The sequence below is a fragment of the Grus americana genome, chromosome 23 (assembly GCF_028858705.1).
Source record: "Grus americana isolate bGruAme1 chromosome 23, bGruAme1.mat, whole genome shotgun sequence".
Taxonomy (NCBI): Eukaryota; Metazoa; Chordata; class Aves; order Gruiformes; family Gruidae; genus Grus; species Grus americana.
In genome coordinates, this window is record NC_072874.1 from 4,904,074 (window position 1) to 4,916,367 (window position 12,294).

Here is a 12,294-nt window from a genome sequence, read left to right on the forward strand (position 1 = left end):
AGGTTCCTGAAAGCCTCCCTTCCAGACACCAAGCGAGATTGGATGGGCTTCATCCATCACCTGCCAGCTAGGATGGACTATATTTTTTATGCTGATATTGCTCATCCATATTTTATTACCCCTCTGTTGAGCAGTGTTTGTTTTTTTGAAGCTGATCTGAGGGTGTTAGCCCGCCAGATTTACAAGGAGTGCGGGGGAAATCAAACTTCTGCTTGTGTCAGACTGTTTGCAGTTTGCTCTATCTCCCAGCCAGCTGTCCCTAGATGGCTCATTTTCATCCAAGGCGGATGCCAAATTTTAGGATTAACCACAGGCTCACAGAGCTGGTCCCACAGGGCGCTGAAGTGAGCAGCTGAGGACACGCAGCACTGTGTGGAACCGGACCCAGAGTTAACATCTGACACTGGTAAAAAATACAGTGGAAAACAGCCCTCTGCTGTGGGATGAGGCAGAATTACAGGAGCAGAGGACACAGCCCGTATCATTATGTGGGAAGTTGACTTCATCCCACAATTTCTGGGTTGCTCCTTTTTTGCATGGTCCAAGTGAGCACTGCTCCAAGCACAGAAGTTGGGGGACTGAATGTTTCTAGGAAATGTTAATCAAGAGCTTTTAGTGTCAGTAATTGCAGCTCGGAGTCATTTAACAATTGACGTACTTGCCATGCAATAGCATACTTTTTTTTTTTTTTTTTTTTTTTTGTTACTGGCATATGGTCCTTACCCCAGGGTGCTGGACCGTAATTAATGCATTTTGTGGTTAAATGTTTGGACTCAGCATCTAATGGCGCCTGAGGAGAAAGGAGATAGACAAAGCAGGCATTGTCTGCAGGTTTCCCTGGGCTGCCTTAGGTCCCCTACATTGAGGCACGGAGGGGGCAGGTTTCCGGGAACGCTGACACAGGCAGAGTTTTCACCTTGCTTCCTTTAGTGTTGCTGAATACACTGGGGAAGTTAAACTGCTTGGCATCTCTCTGCTTGTGAAGGTGATATACAAGGAGGGGAAAAGGAAAGTTGGCTCTCCGGACCACACATACAACACAAGTAATTGAATGCCTGACTCTCCTCTTTCAGCAGGAGACTGTTGCCATGTCTCTTGTCACCTCTCCATGTATTTGTCACTGCCCTACTTTTAAAACTCAGTTATCAGCCTTTTCTCTACTGTAAGCATCAGGAAATAAAGATTTCAGCTTCACTTTTTTGTAGAAAGGGATCTGGAAAGGACCGAGAGGCAAAATTCGAGTGTCAGCTAAGCATGAAGGGAGCTGGAGCTGAATCTGGGCACTGGGAAACCTCCTGGGACACATCCCTACAGCGGCACTGCGCGGACACACGCACAGGGTGCCTGGAGTTCCCTCAAGAAAAACCCCAAATCCATTGCAGTTCTGGTTTTAAAAGTTATTTGAGGAAAAAAAAGGACACTGTTTTCTGTGCCTGCTTAAATAAAATCTATATTTCCTCACCCTTGTGCATAGAAGTTGCGTGAACGTAAATAAATTAAGGTCATTGGCTGTTTTCCTTTAAGGTTAGTCTCTGGGTGATTCAAAGAGCTGGACTGATAACGTGATTTGGTTAAAGAAAAAAACCCACTGCGCAACCTGCTTCTCTCAAAAATACCAAGTTTGCTTGGCTTTGGTTGAGTAAGTGGTTACATCAGCCACACTATCCTGAAGCGTGGCAATGAAATGCCATCACCTAGGTTTCCTGCTGAATTTCTATCATCTGAAAAGCCTGAAAGTCACCAGTTGCTGGGGACTCCTCTAATGAACTCTTTCCATTATATCCCAGCAGTTCCCAGCTGGGTTTCAACACCACGGACTGGCTTCTGTCATGAAGCTTAAATGGAAGAAATGCTGTTTGATGTGGCTTTTTAATGGTCTGCAAGTTCTGTAAAAGACTCCGGGGAAGATGTGGTGTCGAAAGCCAGCCCGCAGCACCGGCGGCCCCTTGTGTCCTGCGTACTCATTGTGTGTGAGCAGAGGGTGGAAGCACTAGCCCCTTCCACACCTCCCATCAGCCCGCAGATGGCATCTGCAGAGGATCAGCCCTATTAAAGTAATGACACAGAGCCAGTGTATTTTCTCTGTGGGGTGCAAGCTAACATCAGAACACAAAAAAACCCCCAAACCTGATCCAGCACCAAAACCTCTTTATCCCCAGGCTTGCTTGATCCAAACCCATGCTATCAGAATAGACACCTCATAATTGAGCTGTTGGAACGAGTCCAGAGGAGGCCACAAAGCTGATTGGAGGGATGGAGCACCTCTCCTATGAGGACAGGCTGAGAGAGTTGGGATTGTTCAGCCTGGAGAAAAGGCGGCTCTGGGGAGATCTAATTGCGTCTTACCAGTATCTGAAGGGGGCCTACAGGAAAGACGGTGAGGGACTGTTTATCAGGGATTGTAGTGACAGGACAAGGGGTAATGGGTTTAAGCTGAAGGAGGGTTGATTTAGATGAGATGTTAGAAAGAAATTCTTTATTGTTAGAGTGGTGAGGTACTGGAACAGGTTGCCCAGAGCGGTTGTGGAGGCCCCATCCCTGGAAGTGTTTAAGCCCAGGTTGGATGAGGCTTTGGGCAATGTGGTCTAGTGGAGGGTGTCCCTGCCCGCAGCAGGGGGGTTGGAACTAGATGATCTTTGAGGTCCCTTCCAACCCAAACCATTCTATGATTCTATGACAATCACTCGCAATTTATTGTGAGACTGTTGCCTTTAAAAATACAAACCACTCTACGTGTTTTCTTCTCAGTAAAGATACCGCTGATGTTCTTTGCTCCCCAGCAAAGCTTCAAGCAGGGGAGAAACCCCTGAAGGAGCAAAGGGAGCTACTTTCTGCATACCCGCTCAACATAGAGCCTTACGTCCCTCTCCACCAAAAATCAGCGTCCACACTGAAAAATGTGAACGTCCAGCCCTAGCTCCCAGGCCAAAGGTGCCAGCCCCAAAACGCATGCCTGCCCTCAAACCTCCCTCAGCGGCCCTCCCACAGACCCACTCACATTGGGGCTGCGGGCTCGCCTAGACGAGCAAGGGCTCAACATAGAGCCTTACGTCCCTCTCCACCAAAATCAGCGTCCACGCTCAAAACTAAAAACGTCCATCCCTAGCTCCCAGGCCAAAGGTGCCAGCCCCAAAACGCATGCCTGCCCTCAAACCTCCCCCAGCGGCCCTCGCACACACCCACTCACATTGGAGCTGCGGGCTCGCCTGTCCGAGCAAGGGCTCAACATAGAGCCTTACGTCCCTCTCCACCAAAAATCAGCGTCCACACTGAAAAATGTGAACATCCAGCCCTAGCTCCCAGGCCAAAGGTGCCAGCCCCAAAACGCATGCCTGCCCTCAAACCTCCCTCAGCGGCCCTCCCACAGACCCACTCACATTGGGGCTGCGGGCTCGCCTAGACGAGCAAGGGCTCAACATAGAGCCTTACGTCCCTCTCCACCAAAATCAGCGTCCACGCTCAAAACTGAAAACGTCCAGCCCTAGCTCCCAGGCCAAAGGTGCCAGCCCCAAAACGCATGCCTGCCCTCAAACCTCCCTCAGCGGCCCTCGCACACACCCACTCACATTGGGGCTGCGGGCTCGCCTGTCCGAGCAAGGGCTAAACATAGAGCCTTACGTCCCTCTCCACCAAAAATCAGCGTCCACGCTGAAAAATGGTAAACGTCCAGCCCTAGCTCCCAGGCCAAAGGTGCCAGCCCCAAAACGCATGCCTGCCCTCAAACCTCCCTCAGCGGCCCTCGCACACACCCACTCACATTGGGGCTGCGGGCTCGCCTAGACGAGCAAGGGCTCAACATAGAGCCTTACGTCCCTCTCCACCAAAATCAGCGTCCACGCTCAAAACTAAAAACGTCCATCCCTAGCTCCCAGGCCAAAGGTGCCAGCCCCAAAACGCATGCCTGCCCTCAAACCTCCCCCAGCGGCCCTCGCACACACCCACTCACATTGGAGCTGCGGGATCGCCTGTCCGAGCAAGGGCTCAACATAGAGCCTTACGTCCCTCTCCACCAAAAATCAGCGTCCACACTGAAAAATGTGAACATCCAGCCCTAGCTCCCAGGCCAAAGGTGCCAGCCCCAAAACGCATGCCTGCCCTCAAACCTCCCTCAGCGGCCCTCGCACAGACCCACTCACATTGGGGCTGCGGGCTCGCCTGTCCGAGCAAGGGCTCAACATAGAGCCTTACGTCCCTCTCCACCAAAATCAGCGTCCACACTGAAAAATGTGAAAACGTCCAGCCCTAGCTCCCAGGCCAAAGGTGCCAGCCCCAAAACGCATGCCTGCCCTCAAACCTCCCTCAGCGGCCCTCGCACAGACCCACTCACATTGGGGCTGCGGGCTCGCCTGTCCGAGCAAGGGCTCAACATAGAGCCTTACGTCCCTCTCCACCAAAATCAGCGTCCACGCTCAAAACTGAAAACGTCCAGCCCTAGCTCCCAGGCCAAAGGTGCCAGCCCCAAAACGCATGCCTGCCCTCAAACCTCCCTCAGCGGCCCTCGCACACACCCACTCACATTGGGGCTGCGGGCTCGCCTGTCCGAGCAAGGGCTCAACATAGAGCCTTACGACCCTCTCCACCAAAATCAGCGTCCACGCTCAAAACTGAAAACGTCCAGCCCTAGCTCCCAGGCCAAAGGTGCCAGCCCCAAAACGCATGCCTGCCCTCAAACCTCCCTCAGCGGCCCTCGCACAGACCCACTCACATTGGGGCTGCGGGCTCGCCTGTCCGAGCAAGGGCTCAACATAGAGCCTTACGTCCCTCTCCACCAAAAATCAGCGTCCACACTGAAAAATGTGAAAACGTCCAGCCCTAGCTCCCAGGCCAAAGGTGCCAGCCCCAAAACGCATGCCTGCCCTCAAACCTCCCTCAGCGGCCCTCGCACACACCCACTCACATTGGGGCTGCGGGCTCGCCTGTCCGAGCAAGGGCTCAACATAGAGCCTTACGTCCCTCTCCACCAAAAATCAGCGTCCACACTGAAAAATGGTAAACGTCCAGCCCTAGCTCCCAGGCCAAAGGTGCCAGCCCCAAAACGCATGCCTGCCCTCAAACCTCCCTCAGCGGCCCTCGCACAGACCCACTCACATTGGGGCTGCGGGCTCGCCTGTCCGAGCAAGGGCTCAACATAGAGCCTTACGTCCCTCTCCACCAAAATCAGCGTCCACGCTCAAAACTAAAAACGTCCAGCCCTAGCTCCCAGGCCAAAGGTGCCAGCCCCAAAACGCATGCCTGCCCTCAAACCTCCCTCAGCGGCCCTCGCACAGACCCACTCACATTGGGGCTGCGGGCTCGCCTGTCCGAGCAAGGGCTCAACATAGAGCCTTACGTCCCTCTCCACCAAAAATCAGCGTCCACACTGAAAAATGTGAACGTCCAGCCCTAGCTCCCAGGCCAAAGGTGCCAGCCCCAAAACGCATGCCTGCCCTCAAACCTCCCTCAGCGGCCCTCGCACACACCCACTCACATTGGGGCTGCGGGCTCGCCTGTCCGAGCAAGGGCTCAACATAGAGCCTTACGTCCCTCTCCACCAAAAATCAGCGTCCACACTGAAAAATGTGAAAACGTCCAGCCCTAGCTCCCAGGCCAAAGGTGCCAGCCCCAAAACGCATGCCTGCCCTCAAACCTCCCTCAGCGGCCCTCGCACACACCCACACATTGGGGCTGCGGGCTCGCCTGTCCGAGCAAGGGCTAAACATAGAGCCTTACGTCCCTCTCCACCAAAAATCAGCGTCCACACTGAAAAATGTGAACGTCCAGCCCTAGCTCCCAGGCCAAAGGTGCCAGCCCCAAAACGCATGCCTGCCCTCAAACCTCCCTCAGCGGCCCTCGCACACACCCACTCACATTGGGGCTGCAGGCTCGCCTGTCCGAGCAAGGGCTCAACATAGAGCCTTACGACCCTCTCCACCAAAATCAGCGTCCACTCTCAAAACTGAAAACGTCCAGGCCTAGCTCCCAGGCCAAAGGTGCCAGCCCCAAAACGCATGCCTGCCCTCAAACCTCCCTCAGCGGCCCTCGCACAGACCCACTCACATTGGGGCTGCGGGCTCGCCTGTCCGAGCAAGGGCTCAACATAGAGCCTTACGTCCCTCTCCACCAAAAATCAGCGTCCACACTGAAAAATGGTAAACGTCCAGCCCTAGCTCCCAGGCCAAAGGTGCCAGCCCCAAAACGCATGCCTGCCCTCAAACCTCCCTCAGCGGCCCTCGCACAGACCCACTCACATTGGGGCTGCGGGCTCGCCTGTCCGAGCAAGGGCTCAACATAGAGCCTTACGTCCCTCTCCACCAAAATCAGCGTCCACACTGAAAAATGTGAACGTCCAGCCCTAGCTCCCAAGCCAAAGGTGCCAGCCCCAAAACGCATGCCTGCCCTCAAACCTCCCTCAGCGGCCCTCGCACAGACCCACTCACATTGGGGCTGCGGGCTCGCCTAGCCGAGCAAGGGCTCAACATAGAGCCTTACGACCCTCTCCACCAAAATCAGCGTCCATGCTCAAAACTGAAAACGTCCAGCCCTAGCTCCCAGGCCAAAGGTGCCAGCCCCAAAACGCGTGCCTGCCCTCAAACCTCCCTCAGCGGCCCTCGCACAGACCCACTCACATTGGAGCTGCGGGCTCGCCTGTCCGAGCAAAGGCTCAACATAGAGCCTTACGACCCTCTCCACCAAAATCAGCGTCCACACTGAAAAATGTGAACGTCCAGCCCTAGCTCCCAGGCCAAAGGTGCCAGCCCCAAAACGCATGCCTGCCCTCAAACCTCCCTCAGCGGCCCTCGCACAGAACCACTCACTTTGGGGCTGCGGGCTCGCCTGTCCGAGCAGGGGCTCAACATAGAGCCTTACGTCCCTCTCCACCAAAAATCAGCGTCCACGCTCAAAACTGAAAACGTCCAGCCCTAGCTCCCAGGCCAAAGGTGCCAGCCCCAAAACGCATGCCTGCCCTCAAACCTCCCTCAGCGGCCCTCGCACACACCCACTCACATTGGGGCTGCGGGCTCGCCTGTCCGAGCAAGGGCTCAACATAGAGCCTTACGTCCCTCTCCACCAAAAATCAGCGTCCACACTGAATAATGTGAACGTCCAGCCCTAGCTCCCAGGCCAAAGGTGCCAGCCCCAAAACGCATGCCTGCCCTCAAACCTCCCTCAGCGGCCCTCGCACACACCCACTCACATTGGGGCTGCGGGCTCGCCTGTCCGAGCAAGGGCTCAACATAGAGCCTTACGTCCCTCTCCACCAAAATCAGCGTCCACGCTCAAAACTGAAAACGTCCAGCCCTAGCTCCCAGGCCAAAGGTGCCAGCCCCAAAACGCATGCCTGCCCTCAAACCTCCCTCAGTGGCCCTCGCACAGACCCACTCACATTGGGGCTGCGGGCTCGCCTGTCCGAGCAAGGGCTCAACATAGAGCCTTACGTCCCTCTCCACCAAAAATCAGCGTCCACACTGAAAAATGGTAAACGTCCAGCCCTAGCTCCCAGGCCAAAGGTGCCAGCCCCAAAACGCATGCCTGCCCTCAAACCTCCCTCAGCGGCCCTCGCACACACCCACTCACATTGGGGCTGCGGGCTCGCCTGTCCAAGCAAGGGCTCAACATAGAGCCTTACGTCCCTCTCCACCAAAATCAGCGTCCACGCTCAAAAATGTGAACGTCCAGCCCTAGCTCCCAGGCCAAAGGTGCCAGCCCCAAAACGCATGCCTGCCCTCAAACCTCCCTCAGCGGCCCTCGCACACACCCACTCACATTGGGGCTGCGGGCTCGCCTGTCCGAGCAAGGGCTCAACATAGAGCCTTACGTCCCTCTCCACCAAAATCAGCGTCCACGCTCAAAACTAAAAACGTCCAGCCCTAGCTCCCAGGCCAAAGGTGCCAGCCCCAAAACGCATGCCTGCCCTCAAACCTCCCTCAGCGGCCCTCGCACACACCCACTCACATTGGAGCTGCGGGATCGCCTGTCCGAGCAAGGGCTCAACATAGAGCCTTACGTCCCTCTCCACCAAAAATCAGCGTCCACACTGAAAAATGTGAACATCCAGCCCTAGCTCCCAGGCCAAAGGTGCCAGCCCCAAAACGCATGCCTGCCCTCAAACCTCCCTCAGCGGTCCTCGCACAGACCCACTCACATTGGGGCTGCGGGCTCGCCTGTCCGAGCAAGGGCTCAACATAGAGCCTTACGTCCCTCTCCACCAAAATCAGCGTCCACGCTCAAAACTGAAAACGTCCAGCCCTAGCTCCCAGGCCAAAGGTGCCAGCCCCAAAATGCATGCCTGCCCTCAAACCTCCCTCAGCGGCCCTCGCACAGACCCACTCACATTGGGGCTGCGGGCTCGCCTGTCCGAGCAAGGGCTCAACATAGAGCCTTACGTCCCTCTCCACCAAAATCAGCGTCCACACTGAAAAATGGTAAACGTCCAGCCCTAGCTCCCAGGCCAAAGGTGCCAGCCCCAAAACGCATGCCTGCCCTCAAACCTCCCTCAGCGGCCCTCGCACAGACCCACTCACATTGGGGCTGCGGGCTCACCTGTCCGAGCAAGGGCTCAACATAGAGCCTTACGTCCCTCTCCACCAAAAATCAGCGTCCACACTGAAAAATGGTAAACGTCCAGCCCTAGCTCCCAGGCCAAAGGTGCCAGCCCCAAAACGCATGCCTGCCCTCAAACCTCCCTCAGCGGCCCTCGCACACACCCACTCACATTGGGGCTGCGGGCTCGCCTGTCCGAGCAAGGGCTCAACATAGAGCCTTACGTCCCTCTCCACCAAAAATCAGCGTCCACACTGAACAATGGTAAACATCCAGCCCTAGCTCCCAGGCCAAAGGTGCCAGCCCCAAAACGCATGCCTGCCCTCAAACCTCCCTCAGCGGCCCTCGCACACACCCACTCACATTGGGGCTGCGGGCTCGCCTGTCCGAGCAAGGGCTAAACATAGAGCCTTACGTCCCTCTCCACCAAAAATCAGCGTCCACGCTGAAAAATGGTAAACGTCCAGCCCTAGCTCCCAGGCCAAAGGTGCCAGCCCCAAAACGCATGCCTGCCCTCAAACCTCCCTCAGCGGCCCTCGCACACACCCACTCACATTGGGGCTGCGGGCTCGCCTAGACGAGCAAGGGCTCAACATAGAGCCTTACGTCCCTCTCCACCAAAATCAGCGTCCACGCTCAAAACTAAAAACGTCCATCCCTAGCTCCCAGGCCAAAGGTGCCAGCCCCAAAACGCATGCCTGCCCTCAAACCTCCCCAGCGGCCCTCGCACACACCCACTCACATTGGGGCTGCGGGATCGCCTGTCCGAGCAAGGGCTCAACATAGAGCCTTACGTCCCTCTCCACCAAAAATCAGCGTCCACACTGAAAAATGTGAACATCCAGCCCTAGCTCCCAGGCCAAAGGTGCCAGCCCCAAAACGCATGCCTGCCCTCAAACCTCCCTCAGCGGCCCTCGCACAGACCCACTCACATTGGGGCTGCGGGCTCGCCTGTCCGAGCAAGGGCTCAACATAGAGCCTTACGTCCCTCTCCACCAAAATCAGCGTCCACACTGAAAAATGTGAAAACGTCCAGCCCTAGCTCCCAGGCCAAAGGTGCCAGCCCCAAAACGCATGCCTGCCCTCAAACCTCCCTCAGCGGCCCTCGCACAGACCCACTCACATTGGGGCTGCGGGCTCGCCTGTCCGAGCAAGGGCTCAACATAGAGCCTTACGTCCCTCTCCACCAAAATAAGCGTCCACGCTCAAAACTGAAAACGTCCAGCCCTAGCTCCCAGGCCAAAGGTGCCAGCCCCAAAACGCATGCCTGCCCTCAAACCTCCCTCAGCGGCCCTCGCACACACCCACTCACATTGGGGCTGCGGGCTCGCCTGTCCGAGCAAGGGCTCAACATAGAGCCTTACGACCCTCTCCACCAAAATCAGCGTCCACGCTCAAAACTGAAAACGTCCAGCCCTAGCTCCCAGGCCAAAGGTGCCAGCCCCAAAACGCATGCCTGCCCTCAAACCTCCCTCAGCGGCCCTCGCACAGACCCACTCACATTGGGGCTGCGGGCTCGCCTGTCCGAGCAAGGGCTCAACATAGAGCCTTACGTCCCTCTCCACCAAAATCAGCGTCCACGCTCAAAACTAAAAACGTCCAGCCCTAGCTCCCAGGCCAAAGGTGCCAGCCCCAAAACGCATGCCTGCCCTCAAACCTCCCTCAGCGGCCCTCGCACAGACCCACTCACATTGGGGCTGCGGGCTCGCCTGTCCGAGCAAGGGCTCAACATAGAGCCTTACGTCCCTCTCCACCAAAAATCAGCGTCCACACTGAAAAATGTGAACGTCCAGCCCTAGCTCCCAGGCCAAAGGTGCCAGCCCCAAAACGCATGCCTGCCCTCAAACCTCCCTCAGCGGCCCTCGCACACACCCACTCACATTGGGGCTGCGGGCTCGCCTGTCCGAGCAAGGGCTCAACATAGAGCCTTACGTCCCTCTCCACCAAAAATCAGCGTCCACACTGAAAAATGTGAAAACGTCCAGCCCTAGCTCCCAGGCCAAAGGTGCCAGCCCCAAAACGCATGCCTGCCCTCAAACCTCCCTCAGCGGCCCTCGCACACACCCACACATTGGGGCTGCGGGCTCGCCTGTCCGAGCAAGGGCTAAACATAGAGCCTTACGTCCCTCTCCACCAAAAATCAGCGTCCACACTGAAAAATGTGAACGTCCAGCCCTAGCTCCCAGGCCAAAGGTGCCAGCCCCAAAACGCATGCCTGCCCTCAAACCTCCCTCAGCGGCCCTCGCACACACCCACTCACATTGGGGCTGCAGGCTCGCCTGTCCGAGCAAGGGCTCAACATAGAGCCTTACGACCCTCTCCACCAAAATCAGCGTCCACTCTCAAAACTGAAAACGTCCAGGCCTAGCTCCCAGGCCAAAGGTGCCAGCCCCAAAACGCATGCCTGCCCTCAAACCTCCCTCAGCGGCCCTCGCACACACCCACTCACATTGGGGCTGCGGGCTCGCCTAGCCGAGCAAGGGCTCAACATAGAGCCTTACGACCCTCTCCACCAAAATCAGCGTCCATGCTCAAAACTGAAAACGTCCAGCCCTAGCTCCCAGGCCAAAGGTGCCAGCCCCAAAACGCGTGCCTGCCCTCAAACCTCCCTCAGCGGCCCTCGCACAGACCCACTCACATTGGAGCTGCGGGCTCGCCTGTTCGAGCAAAGGCTCAACATAGAGCCTTACGACCCTCTCCACCAAAATCAGCGTCCACACTGAAAAATGTGAACGTCCAGCCCTAGCTCCCAGGCCAAAGGTGCCAGCCCCAAAACGCATGCCTGCCCTCAAACCTCCCTCAGCGGCCCTCGCACAGAACCACTCACTTTGGGGCTGCGGGCTCGCCTGTCCGAGCAAGGGCTCAACATAGAGCCTTACGTCCCTCTCCACCAAAAATCAGCGTCCACGCTCAAAACTGAAAACGTCCAGCCCTAGCTCCCAGGCCAAAGGTGCCAGCCCCAAAACGCATGCCTGCCCTCAAACCTCCCTCAGCGGCCCTCGCACACACCCACTCACATTGGGGCTGCGGGCTCGCCTGTCCGAGCAAGGGCTCAACATAGAGCCTTACGTCCCTCTCCACCAAAAATCAGCGTCCACACTGAATAATGTGAACGTCCAGCCCTAGCTCCCAGGCCAAAGGTGCCAGCCCCAAAACGCATGCCTGCCCTCAAACCTCCCTCAGCGGCCCTCGCACACACCCACTCACATTGGGGCTGCGGGCTCGCCTGTCCGAGCAAGGGCTCAACATAGAGCCTTACGACCCTCTCCACCAAAATCAGCGTCCACGCTCAAAACTGAAAACGTCCAGCCCTAGCTCCCAGGCCAAAGGTGCCAGCCCCAAAATGCATGCCTGCCCTCAAACCTCCCTCAGCGGCCCTCGCACAGACCCACTCACATTGGGGCTGCGGGCTCGCCTGTCCGAGCAAGGGCTCAACATAGAGCCTTACGTCCCTCTCCACCAAAAATCAGCGTCCACACTGAAAAATGGTAAACGTCCAGCCCTAGCTCCCAGGCCAAAGGTGCCAGCCCCAAAACGCATGCCTGCCCTCAAACCTCCCTCAGCGGCCCTCGCACACACCCACTCACATTGGGGCTGCGGGCTCGCCTGTCCGAGCAAGGGCTCAACATAGAGCCTTACGTCCCTCTCCACCAAAATCAGCGTCCACGCTCAAAAATGTGAACGTCCAGCCCTAGCTCCCAGGCCAAAGGTGCCAGCCCCAAAACGCATGCCTGCCCTCAAACCTCCCTCAGCGGCCCTCGCACACACCCACTC